This window comes from Myotis nattereri, assembly GCF_964212035.1.
Source record: "Myotis nattereri genome assembly, chromosome: X".
Taxonomy (NCBI): domain Eukaryota; kingdom Metazoa; phylum Chordata; class Mammalia; order Chiroptera; family Vespertilionidae; genus Myotis; species Myotis nattereri.
In genome coordinates this window covers 111,577,234-111,598,627 of record NC_138078.1, presented here as the reverse complement: position 1 = coordinate 111,598,627, position 21,394 = coordinate 111,577,234, and positions in this window count along the sequence as shown.

Genomic DNA, 21,394 nt, shown 5'->3' with positions numbered 1-21,394 from the left:
AACACAGGCAGCTAAATCACAGACATATCTCATAGCAATATGTTTACAGATACATCTCCCAGGGCAAAGGAAACTAAGGAGAAAAATATACAAATGGGACTACATCAAAATAAAAGGCTTCTGCACAGCAAAAGAAACCATCAACAAAATGAAAAGGGAGCCCACTGTATGAGAGAACATACTTGGCAGTGGTACATCTGATAAAGAGTTAATATCCAAAATATATAAGGAACTCATACAACTTAACATAAGGAACACAAACAACCCAATTAAAAAATGGGCAAAGTACGTAAATAGATACTTCTCCAAATAGGACATACAGATGGCCAAGAGGCATGAAAAAATGCTCCATCACTTATCATCAGAGAGATTAAAATTAAAACTACAATGAGGTTATCACCTCACAGAATGGCTACCATCAGCAAATCCACAAATTATAACTGCTGGCGAGGATGTGGAGAAAAGGGAACCCTCATACACTGCTGGTGGGAATGTAGACTAGTGAAGCCATTATGAAAAATGGTATGAAGTTTCTTCAAAAAATTAAATATTGAACTGCCATTTGACCCAGTGTTCCTACTCCTAGGAATATATCCTAAGAAACCCAAAACACCAATCTGAAAGAATGTATGCACCTCTATGTTCATAGCAGCAAAATTTACAATAGCCAAGATCTGAAACAACCCAAGTGCCCATCAGTAGACGAATGGATAAAAAAAGGTGTGGTATAATTATACTACATAATACTATGCAGCAGTAAAAAAGAAAATCTCTTTCCCTTTCAGACAGCATGGAGGGACCTGGATAGTATCATGCTAAGTGAAATAAGTCAGTCAAAGAAAGACAAGTATCACATGATCTCACTCATATGTGGAATTTAATGAACAACATAAACTGATTATCAAAAATAGACCCAGAGACATAGACACATCGAACAGTCTATCAAACCTCAGAGGGATAGAGAGGGAGAAGAGATCAAGCAGTGAATTCCTATGTGTATATGCATAACCCATGGGCACAGACAATATGGTTGTGAAGTCCTGAGGTGGGGGACAGGGGCAGGGTATGAGAGTTCAATGGGGGAAAAGGGGATATATGTAATACTTTCAACAATAAATAAATAAACAAACAAACAAACAAATAAATAAATTACTATTTTTTAAAAAAGAATAAGCAGATCCAATGTCAAAACCAAAAAACCAAACTATACACTTTCAATGTCACCTGTTATTCATATAAGAGTCCTGATACATGTTTTCAGTGTCTCCTTGATCTTCAAACTACCCAAAGTTCATACCTGAAAATTTTGCATAACTGACCACCAAGAATACATGGAAATTTTGGAACTGCCCTCACACTTAAGGCTGGTGATCAAGTTCTAGGCAATATGAGTCTACCAAGCTCAGCTAAAATTGCATTATTTCTCATGAAACTACTGAATTAGTATGCACCATCAGTATTTAACCCTAGAATCAGCATAAGATAGGTCTTGTCTGCACATATGTCACATTCAGTCTATCAAATAGCAGCATTTTCATTGACTAACTCAAAAGTGGTTCGTGACCAAGAGTAGGCCTATAAATGTTTAGTACAATTAAAGGTTGATTGAAAATTTTAACTATAATTCTTTAGCCTTTACCTGAAATCCTCTAAAGTGGTAGGCCCACAACTGGCCATGCACAACATCCTTTTAGTAGGTCAATGTGGATAACTAGAAAAAATATAAATATTGTTTCTCCTAAAAAATTATGTTATCTGGCCATTCCATTTGTAGAGAGTGTAATATAGTGTTTCACAGGATAGATTCTAATGCCAGCCAGCCTTAATTCAAACCCTGGCACTACAACTATGTTAAACAAATTACTTAACTACTCTGTGCCTCCATTTCTCTATCTCTAAATTGGGATAATAGAACCTACTTTACAGAACTATGAGGAATAAATAAGTTATATGTGCAAAACACTTATTCCTGGCTACAAATGTTATGTATAAGTATTGCTATTATTATTCTAATATATATTTTAATACTCACAATCTAGATAGTGCAGTAGTTCCCAACCAGGGACAATTGCACCTCTCAGGGGACATTTAGCAATATCTGGAGACAATTTTGTTTGTTGCCCAAAAAAGTGAGGAGATGCTACTGGATAGAGTCCATGGAGAATGTTAAACATTCTATACTGAACAAAGCAGACCTCTACAACTAAGAATTATCTAACCCAAAATATTATATTGCCAAGTTTTAGAAAACATGGTATAGAGCCAATTACCACTTTGTGAAAACTCAGTGAAGCAAAACTCCAAGGGACAAATGCCAATAAGTAATAGGTGATAATTGTACTTCAAAAAGCTTGCAGCAAAGGGATTTTTCAATACCAGAACTCAAGGGTGGCTTATAGATTAATTATAGCTTCCTTCACTTAATAGATTTGTTTATAAATGTTTTTACATATTTTATACATATATGTCAGTGGAAATTTTATAAATCTAACCCTAGTTAATATATTTAAGGCAAACTGTGGGTAGAAATCTTGTCAAATAACTTCAAATAGTTACCACATCATTTCAATATTTTGTGGGTTTAAGTCTCCTTAAAGAAGTCACCTGTAATTGACAGGGAAGTAGGGAATATAGGAACTTAAATCTAAGGATCTTATATATAACTGTCAGCTGAAGGCAAAGTATATCTGAAATGATAACCCAAGTTAGAGTCAAGAGAGGGTTTGCATCAACATCTACTTCTCAGGAATTGATCAACTTACAGAATGTGGCCCATCTATAATGCTAACTTTAATTATCTAGATATTTTTTATCTACTCTACCAGATGTCCAGTGCATGAAATTCATGCACAGGTAGGGTCCCTAGGCCTGGCCAGCGATCAGGACCAATCGGGGCCTTCCAGCTGCCGGCCGGGGCCTTCCTTTGTTCCATACCATCCCCTGGTGGTCAGCGCATGTCATAGTGAGCGATCAAATCCCCAGTCTCTATGTCAAACTCCCAAGGGAACACTTTGCATATTAGCCTTTTATATATAGAGATGATTGCTTATTAACTGCATGATTCAGCCAACGTCATCAATGGGCTTGTGTATGGGAGACCTGTAACTACAGCAACTGGGCAATCAATCAATAAAGAGAAAAATCAACCAAATTATACTTCTTGCACTATTTAGTTCCTTCACCTCACTTCAACTCTTCCCAAGCAAACCCATACACAACAGTTATTTGGATTGTTTTTAGGTTTTATCCAGTTGTTGTGTCCTTAAGTAAACAAATACCCCTTGTTCCCAGAATTTCTTCTTTCAGAACCAAAGGTTGGATTCCCTTTTCTTTAAGATAAATTTTATGTCCTAAGTACCTACTATATGTTCAGCATGACATATAAAAGAAAGCTTTAGTCTAGATGTAAAAAAAAATCAAGCTTATTCACATGAAACAATTAAAGAATAACTTGTGAGAATGTATATTCATGTTTTAGATTTGGTAATTCAGACTGCTTATATGAGTTCATATTATTAACCAACTAATTGAGGTAGATGGCATTCTCAAGGCCACCTTGTAAGCTGAATCTTGAGAGCTAGAGGGCAGTATGTAAAGTGGTCTTCAAAATAAGACTGACACAAGTTCAAATCCCAACTCCACTATTTCTTAGCTACTTCACTTTGAACAAGTTACTTAAGGTTTCTGAACTTTAGTGTTCCCATCTGTATTAAAATAAAAATAATACCTTCCTCATTGGATTGCAATGATTAATCAAAACATTAAAGATTAAAGAACAAAGCATAGTGACCATCAAATCCTATAGGGTGGTCATAAGTCCCTGGGCATAGAAGTTAAATGTTTTTCTATATGTCCCTCCATTCCACAAATTTAATTTTTCTTCATTCTTCTGGAATACTCATTCCTAGTTTGGGTCTTCAACTGTTGTTATATAGACTCCTTATGCATGATATTATAAAAAAAATTTTTTTCAAAAAATAAATCAAGTAACTTCCATGTATAGCCTATAATGGGGCTTTGTGGCATTTCTTTAAGTAATTGTTAATTGCAAGCCACTGTTTTTATAATCATTGGTGTTTTGCGGTTATTCAAAAGAGAAGGTAGGAAGAAAAAGGAAGAGGAGGTGGAGGTGGAGGTGGAGGTGGAGGAGAAAAAAGGAGAAAGTGGGGAAAATGAAAACTTACGAAGAGAGAAAGGAATAGAAAAGGTAATCCAGGCAAAGAGCACAGCATAAATAAAGACACAAAGGCAAACTGAGTGTAAGCAGGCCAGTCTGATTGGATCACAATGGGTATGTTGGGCATCTTTTGATGCTCACAGAGAACGGCAATAGTTACTTGCTTATTAAAAAAGTTTTGAAATATCACATGCCTGTTATTCTGTATTCCAACTCTTTCCTTCCCTAGACTGTTTGAGAAAAGCAAATGCCCACTGATTTTGGAAAACTCATTCAAGACCTGAAAGGTTCAACAACAGCCCTGCCCGTGAACTCCCTGGACTGGAGGTCATTGGCTTTCTACTACTCTAAACACTACCTGCAGTGATACCTCCTCCAACACCCATATCAAATATTACAACTAAACTATAGAACAACTGAAATATGGCTGAATGGAAATCCTACAACTAGAGAATTAAAGAAGCTACACTGAGACTGGTAGATATATGGAATGGGCTGGTTTCACACCCACATGTGGCAGATAAATATTGGGAGGGATATTTGACTACAGAGGTCTCTACTGAGGAGTGAGGAGTCCCAGCCCCACACTGGCTCCCCAGCCCATGGTTCCAGTGCCATAAAGATAAGTTCCCATAACTTCTGGCTGTAAAACCAGCAGGACTGAGACTGAGAGAGAGGGAGTGCTGCTGGAGTCCCAGGCAGTTCCTCTTAAAGGGTTTATGCATGGCCGAAACCAGTTTTGCTCAGTGGATAGAGCGTCGGCCTGCGGACTGAAGGGTCCCGGGTTCGATTCCGGTCAAGGGCATGTACCTGGGTTGCGGGCACATCTCCCAGTAGGAGATGTGCAGGAGGCAGCTGATCAATGTTTCTCTCTCATCGATGTTTCTAACTCTCTATCTCTCTCCCTTCCTCTCTCTGTAAAAAATCAATAAAATATATATTTTTTTTAAAAAAAAAGGGTTTATGCATGGACTTATTCTGAAGCTAGAGCAGCAGCTTGAAAGGCACCAGAGACTTACTGGAAGGAACTGAATTGTCTGGCATCAGGGCAAGAGCTTCGGGGGCGGGGGGGGGGGGGGGAGGAGCTTTCACCCAGACAAAAGTGGTGGCAGAGGCCATTGTTCTTTTGATGAGCTCTCCCCACACACACATATACACAAAGCCAGTAGACAGATACCATATCCAAGACTCTATCAACCTAGCTCACACTGTTGCCCAGCCCTGGTGATTTTCTGAGGCCCTTCCCCACTCAACTTTTGGCCCAATCCAAGTTATTTCTAGTGGCTTTACCATATGAAAGCCTGTCTTGGCTCATGCTTTAGATTTTATTTAAAATCTCTCAAACAAGCCCTGAACAGTTTGGCTCAGTGGATGGTGCGTCGGCCTGTGGACTGAAGGGTCCCGGGTTCCATTCCGGTCAAGGGCATGTACCTTGGTTGCCAGCACATCCCCAGTGGGGGGTGTGCAGGAGGCAGCTGATAGATTCTTGCTTCTCTCTCATCGCTGTTTCTGGCTCTCTATGCCTCTCCCTTCCTCTCTGTGGAAAATCAGTGAAATATATATTTTTTTTAAAAAATCTCTCAAACAAGCAGCATCTAGCCTCTGTATACCTTCTAGCTCTTGTTAAGTAAACCCAGGCCTGGCAATAGCAGCATCAGGCCTTGGTTCACAGCTTGGCTTCGACTGGGCACCTCCAAGCACAGCATAAGTGGCAGCCACCTGAAGATCACTTTGTAGCTCATGATGGGTGGTCCATGGCAAAATACAGGTGGCGGCTTGACCTTGAAAAATTTTATAAACAAACAATGACAGAAAACTTCCCTTACCTGGTGAAATAGACTTACAAGTCCAGGACTCACAGAGAGTCCCAAACAAGAGGAACCCAAAGAGGCCCAAACCAAGACACATCATAATTAAAATGCCAAGGGTTAAAGATAAAGAGAGAACCTTAAAAGCAGCAAGAGAAAAGCAGTTAATTACCTACAATGGACCTTCCAAAAGACTATCAGCTGATTTCTCAACAGAAAATTTGCAGGCCAGAAGGGACTGGGAAGAAATATTCAAAGTGATGAAAGACCTACAACCAAGATTACTCTACCCAGCAAAGCTATCATTTAGAATTGAAGGACAGATAAAGACTTCTCAGACAAGAAAATGCTTACAGGAGTTTGTCACCACCAAACCAGTATTACAAGAAACGTAAACAGTCTACTTTAAGAAGAAGCAAAAAAAGATAAAGAATATAAACAATAAAATGGCAATAAATACGTATCTATCAACAATGTATTCTAAAAAAAATAAAATAAACAAACAAGCAGAACAGACTCAGATACAGAGAACATTTTGACAGTCACTAGATGGGAGGGGAGTTGGAGGATGGGTGAAAAAGGTGAAGTGATTAAGAAGTACATATTGGTAGTTACAGAATAGTCAAGGGGATGTAAAGTACAGCACTAGAAATATAGTAAATAGCATTCTAATGACTATGCATGGTGTCAGATGGGTGCAATATTTATCAGGGCAATCACTTAGAAAGCATGTAATATCTAATCACTGGGGTGTACACCTGAAACTAATATATTAACATATAATATTATACTAGTATTAGTTTCAGGTATAATTTAAAAATAAAAAAAACAATTTAAAATAAGAAATCAAAGGAGTCTACATGCTAATTAAAGAATATTATTAACTAGGGGCCCAGTGCACGAAATTCATGCACTGGGGGGGGGGGGAGTGTCCCTCAGCCCAGCCTGCCCCCTCTCACATACTGGGAGCCCTCAGGCGTTGACCCCCATCACCCTCCGATCGCCTGATCGGCCCCTTGCCCAGGCCGGACGACTCCGCCAGAGGTGTCAGGCTTGGACAGGGGACCCCCATCTCCCCCCGATCACTGGCTCTGGCCCCCGCACAGGCCTGAGGCCTCTGGCCCAGGAATCATGCCTGGGCAGGGGACCCCCATCTCCCTCGGATCGCTTGCTCCACCCCCCGCCCAAGCCTGATGCCTCTGACCCAGGCTTCAGGCCTGGGCAAGGGGACCATCATATCCCCCCAATCCCTGGCTCCGCCCCCCACCCAGGCCTGATGCCTCAGCCAGAGGAGTTGACCCTCATCACCCTCCAGTCACCAATCACCGGATCGGCCCCTTGACCAGGCCTGAGGCCTCCGGCAGAAGTGTCAGGCCTGGGCAGGGGACCCCCAGCTCCCCGCCGTTGCAGGCTCTGCCCCTGCCCAGGCCTAACGCCTCTGGCCTAGGCGGCCGGCCCGGGCAGCGGGGACCTGCAGTGGCAGCGGGGGGCGCCGCGATCGTGGGCTTCGCTTTAGGCCCAGGCAAGGGACCCCTAGCTCCTGGGACTGCCAGCTTCGACCTTGCCCAGCTCCCATCACTGGCTCCACCCCTACTTCCTGCTATCACTGGACAGGGCAGCAAAGGCGTCTGATTCTCCGATCATGGCTGGGGGGGAGGGCAAAGGTGGCCCCAGGGCCACCTTTGCCCTGCCCCCCAGCTCTTAGCTCCCCCCTGGGTTTCTGATCACTGTCACTGGCAGGGGGCTTCTTCCTGCTTTCCCTTTCGCCTCCCTGCATTGTGCCTACATATGCAAATTAGCCGCCATCTTGTTGGCAGTTAACTGCCAATCTTAGTTGGCAGTTAATTTGCATATAGCCCTGATTAGCCAATGAAAATGGTATCGCCGTACGCCAATTACCATTTTTCTCTTTTATTAGTGTAGATTTTGGTTGAATGTTCACATTTACATAATAGAATTTGTATCAGCATGCTTATGAACATTCTTCATATACATCTCAAAGAAAAGTTGAATGACTGAAGACACATTTTCCTTGTTTTTTTGTTTACAACTTACTTTGCTATGATAATCCTTGCAATATGAATGTCACTGATAATCACATTTTCTGTTTTGAATTTTGTATTAGCTTTTTCCAATTGTGATTAGTGTTGATATTGACAAGTAGGTACAGATAAATTGAACCACCAAAACATATTAGTATTTTCCACTAATTTTTAAATTACTAGTGATTAAACTAAGTGTTATTCAATATAAATTCTCAGAACGCCCACATTGTCATCATGTAAAATAACATTTTTTGTTCTTTAATTTATAGAGTTATATTCCGCAATATAAAGTGTGACAATAAAAACAAAGCCTATAATAACTCTTTTATTTAAGATTTTGGCAGAAAAAAAATGTAAGAAAAATACCCTCTTTTCCCCTATACATGTATCATGAACCTAGGGAGAGTTGCTCCTTTATGGAAAGGCAAGCCAATTAAAATACATAAGTCTTCTATAAATATAGTGAATTTTATGGTAAGGGCAGGTTGGAGGTCGGTGTAACTATACAGGTATAGGGCAAGGGAGTTCCTTTGTGATAGTGGAATAAGACAGCCTGTACCTTAATTATGGTAGTGGTAACAGGAAACTATGCATGAAATTAGATTGTATAGAATTACACACACACACACACATACACACAGACACACACACACACACACAGATGAGTGCATGTAAAAACTGGCAAAACCTGAGTGAAGTCTATATCTTATACCAATGTCAGTTCATTGGTTTATTATACTAGAATTATGTTAGATGTTACCATTGGAGGAAACTTGAAGAAGGGTACAAGGGACCTCTCTGCATTATTTTTGCAAGTTTTTTGTAAATCTATGATTATTTCAAAATAAAAATTTTAAAAAATATAAAAAACACTACTTGCAATTTCCACTCCCATTAGGTTGGTCCAATCTTCCTTGAAATGTATTACAGCCAAATGAGGTCCCCAGGATCCTGCACAAAGAGCAAAAGGCTAGAATTTTATAAACTGCTAGCTAACTCATAGTGTCCACCACATCAATTTAGCCAAAGCTGGTGCAATCTAGGTATGTGAGTTAATATCCCCATAATTCAGCATTTCCTTTGAGTTTCAGGGATTTTTTTAAAAGAATTCTAACACAATTACCTTTGCAATTTGGCTCACTTTCCATTCAAATTCCATCAAGTGGAATAAATCACCCCAAAAAGTTTTCAACATATTTATTGTTGAGGAGTAAAGGGAAAAGGAAAAGGAGGGAGAGAGAAGAGAGAGAAAGAAAGGAAAAATAAATTTTATATATGAATTAATCTGAGGTTTTCTCTTGGGAAACTAAGCAGATAATACAAAATTAATTAACCTATTTCCCTCAGCTTAAAACCCTATGTAAGCACTAACAACTCCCAGCACCCTGACCAGCCTACACAGAGCAGTAGTGAACAACACAATTGATGCCTTCCCACCCTCATGTCCTCTCTGCTCTCAGTACTTACGGATCCATACACTTCCTAGAAATGAACAGACTGACTCTTCTGCTTATAGAACAACTTCAGATTTAAAGGGTAATAGAGCTGATATTTGGCAAATATGTCAGGCAATGGAGTCCATCTTTAGTACTCATACTACCTCCTTAATCCACCTATGCCCCTGCCACTGCACTTCCACCTGTGCAAGTACTATCTCATATGATAAAATGGAAAGTATGGGGTCTCTGGAATCAACAATAGGAATTTGTTCTACCATTTACTATATGAGCTTAGTCATGTTGCTCACCTCTTTGAGCCTCAGTTTAGTAATCTGTAAAATGAAGATAATACCACATGCTTCATAACATCATTATGCCAATTATAAAAAAGTTATTAAAATTATTAGCACAAGGTTAGGCACAGATTGTTCAAACAATAAATGGTAGCTATCACTATCCAAGATTACTCTCCTCCTAACAGCAAGGAGCACTTCCCTGGAAAGGACTCCATCATTCATTCATTCAATGGAATGGAATGAAAACCTACCCTGTGCCAAGCAAAATTCTGGACATCAGAAGTAGAACAATGAATAAAACAGGGTACCTGACAGTGATAAGCTCATACTCTAAATTGAGAATTATAATCCAATCTTGTGATAGAAAGCCACAGCCAGAATCTAAGCATACAAGAAGCAAAATCTAATCCCATGAAGTTGGAGAAAGGGAATTGGTAAGAACCAATAATAATCTTCTAAAGTTCAGAACAGAAAGGATTAGCAGGAAAGCTGTGGCTTCTTAAGTACCTAGGGGTGTGGATTACACACACACACACACACACACACACACACACACACACACAGGAGTTTGGGGAAGCAAAACAAAATAGGGCTCAATTTGGTGATACAGATCCTTTAGTAGTCAGTTTTGAGGCTGGGCTGGACAGGGTGAACCCACATGTTTAATATAGCTCAGTTCCACTGAGGTTGAATAAAAGCAGGGTCTGACAACATGTAAACAAACAAATGAGGTTCAATGATATAAGGCTATAAATATATACAAAGTGGTATATAAGCACAGAACCAGGTATTCAACAAATATTATTCAACATTATTATAAGTCAGGCACTATGCTGGGTGCTGAGTAAACCAAATGATATCTTGGTCCTCATGGAGCATACAGTACAGTGGGAGAGACAAACATTAATTACATGGATAAATAATTATAGACAAGGAAAATTCTATCCACTAGATCTCTCTCACTGCCATCCAAATTCATGCATTCCATATATTATATCCTATTTTCAAAAAAATCTACGTGGCTGATCACTTAGAGGACTATTTCTATTAGATAATACATATATATTTTAGGAGTGGCTATCTGGATACAGTATTTACTCTGAAGGGATGGCTGTGATGGCAGCATTCCAGGCAGTGTGACATACCAGTGGAAGTTGTATTGTTTAGGTCCTCTTTTAGCATACCTCACAGCACAGTGAGACCATCTGTTTCTGCCCTAATGTTTCTAAGTGTTGCCAGTGAAGAGATCTCAGTTATGCATGTCAAACGGAAAGCATGAAAATATTTTCCTTCCCTATTCCTTTCACAAAAGATAGCAGTTCTCTGGTATGGGGAGAAGAGTTATTTTGTTTTTGTTTTTGTTTTTTGCTGTTCATTCATTTATTTATGCATTCATATATTCAACAAATAATGAGTGCTTACAAGGGGAAAATAAAAACATGGTATATGTCCTCAGTAAGCTCATAGTCTATCAGAAATGTGGACCACTAAATATACAGTTACAGGAGAGTCTGACAAATCCTTGAATGAAATATCACAAAGTGCTGAAAACACTGGATTTTGAATTGGGAATGGGGGAGGAGGAGCCTGACAAGGCTTCCCAAAGCTAGGAAGTATTTGAAATGATAGTAAAAGTGGGCTAGACAAAGAAGGAGAAATGGCATTTCAGGTAGAGAGCACAGCATGGGCAAAGATATGGATATGAGAGACAACAAAACATGTATATGTATAAGTACAGGTAGGAAGACCATATATCCTGGTACTCAAGATAGTCCTAATAGTCCTAATTTCTTTCTGTTATCCAGGCATAATTAGTAATAGTGGCCCTTTTCCTTTTCAAAGTTGTCCCAGTTTGGATAATACATTATGCAAATATCCTGTATATATGAAGAAATACAAGTATTTTGAAAGTTAGCAAGTTGACTCCATTTTGGAGTGAACATTGAGCCCTTAAGTCTGAACAATAACATGGGAAGATAGGTATTGGACTACTTTGAGGTTTTATTTTCCATTTTTAAAATTCTAACCACAAAATGTCAACTTTCCAATTTATGCCCAATATCTTCCTACCCAAGTCTGGGCTATTAGATTTTATTTATCCATTCCTAGGACCAATTCTGCCAATTACTACCTGTATTAACTGGGGACAAGTTGTTTAAATACTCTGAGCCTAAGCTTCCCAACCGTAACATGAGGATTCATTCAAACATTCAGCAAATATTTATATATTGATTATAATGTTTCATGTATTGTGCTAGGATTATCCCCAGATATGGTCCTTGCCCTCGTTGAACTTACAATCTACTGAGGGAGACATATATACAACAGGCAATTATAAGAACATTGATAAAATTTACTGATTTATTTTATGAGGGCATCAAAACTCTGATATCACAACTCAATATGACAGCACATATATGCACATTCAAGCACACACATACACATACATATACGAAAGATATTGACCTGACTCAAATATGAAATAAGTCTAAAAGTGCTAAACAAAATACTAATCAATCAAATATAGCAGTATTTTAAAATATTAAAATACCATAACACCAAGTAGGATTAATTCCTCAAGTTCCTTTAACATTAGTAATCTACAATGATAATACATCCCATATCAATAGGCTGGGGGAATGTCAAGGGGGGAAAAAAGGAGACATATTAATACTCTTTGTAATACTTTAAGCAATAAAACAAAATTTAAAAAAAAGAAAAGAAAAAGTATCTATATGACCATCTTAATGGGTATCAAAAGGTATTTATTGAATTCCATGTTGTATTCCTCACAAAATCTCTTAGTACACTTGAAACAGAATAGTCATTTCATATAATAAATAATATTTTTATTAGAACCCAAATTAATAGTAAACTTAGAGCAGTAGTTCTATAATATCTTAAGATTGTTTTGAAAATTAGAGGTATTCATAGAGTCAGTACCTTCAATAATAACTGGTAACTGCTAGTAATAGTTGAGATTATTATAGTTATTGTTAAAGTTGCAATATGAGGCAAATGAATATTGGGGTGTGGTTGAAAATTATAAGAATAAAGCCAGATCCTGGAGGGCCTGGTGTGCTATACTAAATAGATGGCATATTATGCTGTATATGACAGAGGAGTTAAAAGCAGAGCAATTCCATGAGCATATCTATGTTTAACAGTTTATTCTGACTGCTGTGTGGAGATGAATTGAAGGGAGTCAAGGGTAAGTCCGGAAAATCAGTCACACACAAAAATGAACCCAAGGTAAAGAAAAAATCATGGCCTGAAATGGGGTGTTGGCACTAGAGATGGAAATTTACAGATACATTCACAATAAATCTAGAAAGCAAAATATCCCTGTCAGTGGACAAGACATGGGGAAAGAAGAAAACAGAGAGGACATGTAGAGATAGGCAGGCTATTCAGGGTTTGTGGACCATGTTGAGATTATTTATATTTTATTCTACCAGCAATGAGAGGTCATTAAAGAGATTTAAGCAGGGATTTGATGTGATGAGATTTATATTTTAGAAAGTTCTTTTGACTACTAAGTAGAAAATGGTTTGGAGAGAGATATAAATGGAAGAAAGAAAGCCAGTGAGGAAGCTGTTACAATAGTCAAGAAAATGACTGAGATTCTGGTTAATGCATTTCTAGAAGCGGGTATTTATTTACCAAAAGAAAAAATCCTGGAAAGTAGGTTTCAGAGGGAGGATTATGCTTCATTTAGAAGATGTTATATTTGAGAAATTCTAAAGAAGATGCCACATATGTAGCTGTATATATGGGTCAGTAGCTCAGCCCAAAAGCCTAGGCTGGAGATAAAAACAAGGGAGTCAAATAACACTGGCTGCAATAAAGAAAGCGACTCTGAAAGCACAAAGACTGGGGCCAAAAAGATCTATTTGCTTTTTGTTAATAGAAAGATGAAAGTGCTATACCCTAGACATACATAAAATATATATTAAGAGTTTTAGTTTCATTAACTTCCTCTAAAAAGATAGGTTATATATAAGAAATCTCAACAAATAATCAGTCATGGAAGTAAACTATATGGGAAATTTTAAAAAGAGTAACCATGTGGCCCTCTATACACACAACCTGTTTCCTCAAGGCTCCCAGGTCAAATTACAATAGTCTTTGTACTCTCCTCATTAGGAACAAATAATAAAATTGGGTTGCTAATACTCTTAGAATTTCTGAAGGTGAGAGACAGAGATGCCACATGCTGCATTATAGAACTGGGAATGTGATAACTGCCAATTTCTAGCCTCTGCTGAGTAGCAGCTGCAGAGCATTTTTGATTGATTAGTCTAAAAGAATGGCAGAAGCCATTCTCTCCTTTCCCCAGGATTCCCATTAGAATTAACACCCCAGTGTCCAGCCAAGTACTAGAATCACAATAAACAGGGGAAAATTAGAGCACGCTGTGGCACTCATGGAAACCATATAGGATAAGGGGTTTCTACTGACAATTGGAAACGAAATATAGGGGAAATAGGTCAAATATTCAAGAGCATAATCATTGTCTATTAAAATATTTTATGTAGCCTCAATAAATAAAATTATCGCCCTGGCTGGTTTGGCTCAGTGGATAGGGCATTGACCTGGGGACTCAAGGGTCCCAGGTTCAATTCCAGTCAGGGGCACATGCCCAGGTTGTGGGCTCGGTCCCCAGTGGGGGGCAGGCAGGAGGCAGCCGATAGATGGTTCTCTTTCATCACTGATGTTTCTATCTCTCTCTCCCTCTCCCTTCCTCTCTGAAATCAATAAAAATAAATAAAAAATAAAAATAAATAAATAAAATTATCTTATAAGCCCTGGCTGGTGTGGCTCAGTTGGTTGGGCATCATCCTGTGTACCGAAAGGATGCTGTTAGATTTCTGGTCAGGGCACGTGCCCTGGTTGTGGGTTCAATCCTCAGTAAGTGGGGAGCAGGAGGCAGCCACTCCATGTTTTATTCTCACATCAATGTTTCTCTCTCTCTCCCTCTCCCTTCCTCTCTAAAAAATTAATTTTAAAAATATTTTAAAAATCTATTTCATAATAAAAATAGATATATAGACCACTGAAAGAGAATAGATGGAATGAAAATAGACCTAACCAAATATAGAAATAGTTTGAGCTAAAAATGGCATTTCAAGCAGGTAAAAACAAAAACAAAACAAAACAAAACAAAAAAAACCAGAGATGGGGGCATTATTCAATAAATGAGTTTGCATCAACTGGCTAATCATTTGAAATATAAGAAAGAACATGTCCCTAACCTATTCCTTAAATCAAAATAAAATCAAGTGGATTGAAATATTTAAAACACTAAAAATAAGAAATATCAGGTGTTGTAGAAGAAGATTTCACTTTGAGGTACCTGTGGGTCATACATCTGGAGCTGTTGGGGAGGTACTTGAGATGAGGGTGACACTCAGGAAAGAGATAAGAGCTAAAAATAGAGATTTCAAAATCATCTTAGTAACTTTAGCCATCAAAATGGGTGAGTATGAGAAATTATGTGGAGTGAGAAGGGGGTCTAGAACAAAACCCCAAAGGCATCAACAAACAGAAAGTGTTCCTAGAAATAGAAGGTAAACAAGTAGAGGTTTCACCAAAGGCACAGGAAAAGAGGTTTAAGAAGGGAGCATCCAGTAATATAAAATGTTTCTAGGAGAGCAAGTAAGAAAAAACAGAAAAGTATCCACTGGACAAGGAGGTTAGTAAAATATTTACAGGAGTGATCATAATAAGGACTTATTTAAACATATTGAGTAGTTTAAGTATAGATAGTAAGTACATTCAGCAAGTGCAGATTAAGAGGAGGAGAATGATACAGGGAAATTATTAGAAGGTAATACAGGTTAACTTGTGTCTCCTAAAAGATATGTTGAAGTCCTCACCTTATTTGGAAATTTTCATTGTGAATGTAATTAGTTAAGATGAGGTCATACTGGCGTAGGATCGTCCCTTAATCCAACAAAATAGGTGTCCTTAGAAGAAGAAGACAATGTCACATGAAGATAGACACAGAGAGAATGTCATGAGCAAACAGAGGGAGAGATCAGAGTGATGCAGCAAATGTAAATTTGTGGGTTTAGAGAGGTTGATGAAATTTGCATTTGATGCCTTCTATTTGTTATGAAATTTAGGAGTTGGCATGTTTTACTGAGAGTGAGAGATTTTATATGAAAAGATTGGAGGTTCACGAAGAGTGAAGAAATGGAAAATAACAACTTGTGTGGAAATGAAAAATAACAACTGAGCAGGGAAACATATTGGCAAGTATCAATGAAGACCCATAGTGTTTATGTTCACTGAACCAATGTTTACTGATCTACTCTATGCAAAGCACCTGTTCTAGGAGCTAGTGTTACCACAGGGGACAAGACAAACAAGATTCCTGCTCTTATAAAGCTTGCATTTTCATGGGAAGAAACAAGAGACAAACAAAAAAGAAAATATACAATAAAATTATTTATTGTATGAAAGAATTCCATTTAAGCCAGGTATTAATGGGCATGTATCTTTGTGAAATCTAGAAGAAACTTAGCCAATACAAGTAAATGACAAACTTGTCCTAGGTATATCTCTTCTATACATTCACCTGTACAGGACATGGCTCTTACATGCCTATCAAAAATCCCAGATGAACAAAGTAAGCAGAGTGTTCTTAGAGGTCACACATGTCCCAAAAATCACAATGATTTGCACCATGTCATTCTGGCATTAGTTGACTGGGCAATAAATGTGCATCTAACATAAGGGCAGCTATTGCTAACTGGCCTATGAAGGAGCTTGGCATGACTACAACCTCAGCTTTATCATACACCAAGCTTCACGTTCTGTGCCTAAGCCCTAAGGTAGGAGGACCTAGTTGTCCTTGGTTATCAGTCTCAAATATTAAGGAAAGCTTTAATACCATTGGTTTCTCTTAATAACTCTATATGTAACTCTATCTACAAAGACTTTACAGGTCATATTGAACCTACTACATATACAGAGATGAGCACAGGTTTGAGAGTCTCATAGATTTGGATTTAAGTTCTAGTTTTGCACAGACCCGTAGATACAGAGAACAGACTGATGGTTGCCAGATAGGAGGGGGGTTGTGTGCCTGGCTGAAAAAGATGAAGGGATTGAGAAGTACAGACTTGTACTTACAAAATAGTCATGGGAATATAAAGTAAAGCATAGCAAATATAGTCAATCTATAATAATGAAAGTGTAATATGCTAATTAGACCAGACAACCGAACGACCTTCTGGGTGAAGCCGGGCTGCGAGGCCGGAGGCAAGCCACCACGGCTGCAAGGGCCGAGCCTCTTGCATAAATTTTGTGCATCGGGCCTCTAGTAATCCTATATAATAAAGAGCTAATATGCTAATTAGACCAAACAGCAGAAGGACTGTCTGGACGACCTTCCAGATAAAGCCGGAGGCTATGAGGGCCAAGCGACCAGAACGACCAAGCCCCTTGCAAGAATTTCATGCATCAGGCCTCTAGTATTATAATAACTATGTATGGTGCCAGGTGGGTACTGGAAATATCAGGGGAAACACTTTGTAAAGTATATGATCATCTAACCACTATGTTGTACACCTTAAACTCATACAAAATAATATTAAATGTAAACTATAATTGAAAAAATAATAATAAAAGCCAAAATAATTCTAGTTTTGCTATTTATTAGACATGTGGCCTTAAGCCCATTAACAAACTTCTATCTGAGCCTTATTGTGGACTTTCCATATTACTTTGGAACCATATATGTTAAACAACCACTAGGATCCTTCCTTTCTCTCCTTACATTTGCAATGTCTCTGGAGGTAATGGAAGTCTTCAGCACACTCCTCATTCAGGACAATCTCACTGCTTTTGGTCCTGAAAGGACCACCTTCAATTCTAATTTATCTAACCCTAGCCTTCTAGGATTTGGTAAACAGAACACTTGATGAATTTTATAATTTAGATCCCAGGCTTCTCTAAACGCTTCTTTGTAAACAGAATTCCTAATTTTAAAATACATATAAATTCTTGGAGTACATTATCTAACCTCAGTTACTTAAACAAAGCTATACACAATTGCCAGCTTAAAAAGAGAACTCGCGCCCTTCTTTCCTTTCTGGGGGCATTTGCATTTGGAATACTTGCTGTTTTACCAGAGGTAAAAATGGGTTAAAAAATGAAAGGTAATTTTATATACTACATTTTAATGCTCTGAAAATTGGAATTTACAAAATAAATTACAGTGGAGATATTGAGAAGCTAGGGAAAACCCAACACACTCCAGGAGTTTTTAAAAAGTCTGTGTCCTTTCTCAAATATCTGCTAAATAAACAGTTCTTACTATATAACATCGGGAGACACATTACAGTTAAAGAAGTCCAATACCTGCATTGAACTGATAATATACATCTCTATAACTTAGGGAAAAAAGTAATAAGTATGGCTGTGGAGCCCTATTTCCACCGTCTCTTCTGGGAAAGATAACTTTTTACACAAACTCATTTTTCATTTCCAACACATTGTCTTCCTTTTCCAAACAGGATATAAAGTGATTTCTCAAAATGAGCACTGAGAAAAGCTTCCCTTCACACAAAAGCCTACCCACCTCTTGAAAAACTCTAAAATTAGAAAGGCATTTTCTCACAAAAATGGAAGCAACTCTGCTAACCTACTTTGCACAATTCTTCAAGACAGGCATAACTACCTTTCCTGGGCTTCCTTGAGCTTTGACGTCCTGCAAAATACTTTAGGCTACCAAGCCTCTAATTGGCCCCTTGGAAAGACCACTTTCTCACCATTAATGTTAAGCCATAAAATGGTTTCATCCTCTCAGGATTTCCTTATCAGAAGCAGATCCTATTCCTTTGACTTGTTTGCATGCATGATGCCAGCTGTGTCTTGGGAAAATGAGAATTATGTTTTCCTCTTACAATTTGGCCATTTTTAATTTCTTTAGGTTGCATTTAAGTTACACCCAAGAATATGCCTGGAGAAGCAACACTGTGGAGCAGGAATAGGGCTGATCAAAGTGTCACAGACTGGAGTTCTAGTTCTGAGTCTTCTGTTTACTAACCACATAGCCATAGAGAGTAGTTTAATATTCCTGCATTTCCTCCAGTATAAATAAAGACAATGAAAGTAACAAACACAGTATTGGGTTTACCTCACAGGGTAATTATAAGGATCAAATGAGAACATGAAATCAAAATAATAATAATAATAATAATAATAATAATAATAGCTACATTTGTAAAGAATTTACAGTTTATAGAACGCTCTTTCATATGCATTAGTTCACTATGCAAATTATGAATAGCTATGCTAGGCATTGTGACAATCACATGCATCAAATTGCTCTCAAATCAGCCAGGCCCAAAGAGGCATAGCAAATTTCTTTAAATGTTACAGCATTCGTTCCAATTTTTATATAACCCTATTTGTAGTACTGTCATTCCTGCTGGTGTCGTTTTTTTCTTTCTAATATACTTCAGAAAGGTACAAAAACCAACCCCTCTATGAGAAGAAAGTTTCATTAAAAGATATCAGTATAAACAGTTCCAATTCTAACTTACACATTTTATTATTTACTGTTTTGCTTATTTATTATTTGATTTTTTAAAATTATAGCATATAAGCAAACTTTGTGGTGTGAGTTATAAAAGAGACTGTTCCAAAAAATGTAAATGTAAACGTACCTTATTGCTTCTTAGGTCTGAGCAATATTCACAGTCATAACAGCAGTTTTATATTACTAAACACATTTGAAAAGTGTGGTAGTCATTAGTGCTGCTTACCAAATATTTATATTTCTTCCCCTTCCAAGCACATAGTGGGATTGTGTTCCATACACACATACACATGCATTAGTTATGGCCATGTGATGAGCTGTGGTCAATGATGCATGAGTGGAAGTGACATGTGTCACTTCTGGGAGGAAGCTTTACGAGCCAGTGCATTATGCATCACACATTCTTTCCCTCTGTCAAGGCAACTAGCAATGCTAGAGTTGGCAGTTATTCTGACAACCTGAGTCCTAGAATAATAATGACATGAATCAGATCCTCAAGCAACCAAAAATATGGAGCAAGAACAAGACCCAAACTTTTGTTATTTTAAGCAATAAGATTCAGGGTTGTTTGTTTCTGCAACATAATAACCCATACTAAATAATATACACTTAATGGCTATAAATTTGGACTTTGAAGTTAAAGAGATTAAGTTTCATTTTAGATGTATGATCCTAAATATAGTATATTTGTACAGTAAGCAAAAACAATACCTACCTCATAGGGTTGTGTTTTGTTTGTTTTTAATATATTTTTATTGATTTCAGAGAGGAAGGGAGAGGGGGAGAGAGAGATAGAAACATCAATGATGAGATAGAATCATTGATTGGCTGCCTCCTGCACACCCCCTACTGGGGATTGAGCCCACAACCTGGGCATGTGCCCTTGACTGGAATTGAACCCGGTACCCTTCAGTCCGCAGACCGATGTTCTCTCCACTGAGCCAAACCAGCTAGGGAGCTCATAGGGTTGTTTTGATAATTAAATGAATAATACAGGGTGGGAGAAAAGGTTTACAGTTGCTGTATGGAAAACAATACAATAATTAATAAATAATAATACAAGATTAAAGTCTGTTTCATGTGCCCACAATTGTAAACCTACTTTTGCCCCACCCTGTATATGTCTATGAAAAGTACATAGCACAGAGTAGTTACTCAGTCAATGTTTATCATGGGTTTCTCATAATAATCTTACAAGGTGAAACTACTGCATTTATACTGCCAGCCATTACAACACGAGTGGCTCAGTGGGATTCTCAGAGCACTTACATTGTTATCATGTCTATTTTAGCCACTTCCAATCAGATAGTAGTGTACACTTTAATTTCATTTCACCGTGGTTACAATTTTTTTTAGTAATTAGTAATTTTCTGTAGTTGTCAATTGATTTTTTCAAAGTTGAGGTAAAATATATAGAGAATAGTTAATTCCACATTTTTTTCACCAGCAAACAATCTAGTGGAAATCTTCTACAAAATGTATTTACTGCTTAATCTCACCAGTCTAAGGTTCATTTGTTTGGAGTATCTTAAATATATATAAAAAAAATTGATCCTCAATTCTGATTGAAACACACTATCTATGATTGTCCTATGCACAGTATTCTTTTATTTTATTTACTTATAAATTCATTGTTCTAACAATATTATAAATGCATGATTCTGCTCACACAATCTAAGAACTAGAACATTATCAATAACCTATCAGCTTCTCTCCAGCCCATTCTCCTATCTCACCCTCAGAGATAAACACCATCCTGAATTTTATGATTATGTTTACCATTTTCTCACCTTTTATTTCATTTTATCTCATGAGTGTATGTGCAGACACATATATAAACAATATATTTGATTTTGCTTGGATTTGCACTTTATATAAGGGTACAATACTGCATAGAGTATCTTTTGGGATTTACATTTTTTATTCCAATTTTTGTTATTAACATTTATCCAGGATTTTGCATGTTGTAGTTCATTCATTCTTAATAGTTCTTAATAGTTCATTATTTCACTATACCACAATTTACTCACCCATTTTTCTGTTGATGTGAACTTGAGCTACTTATAATTTTTTAAT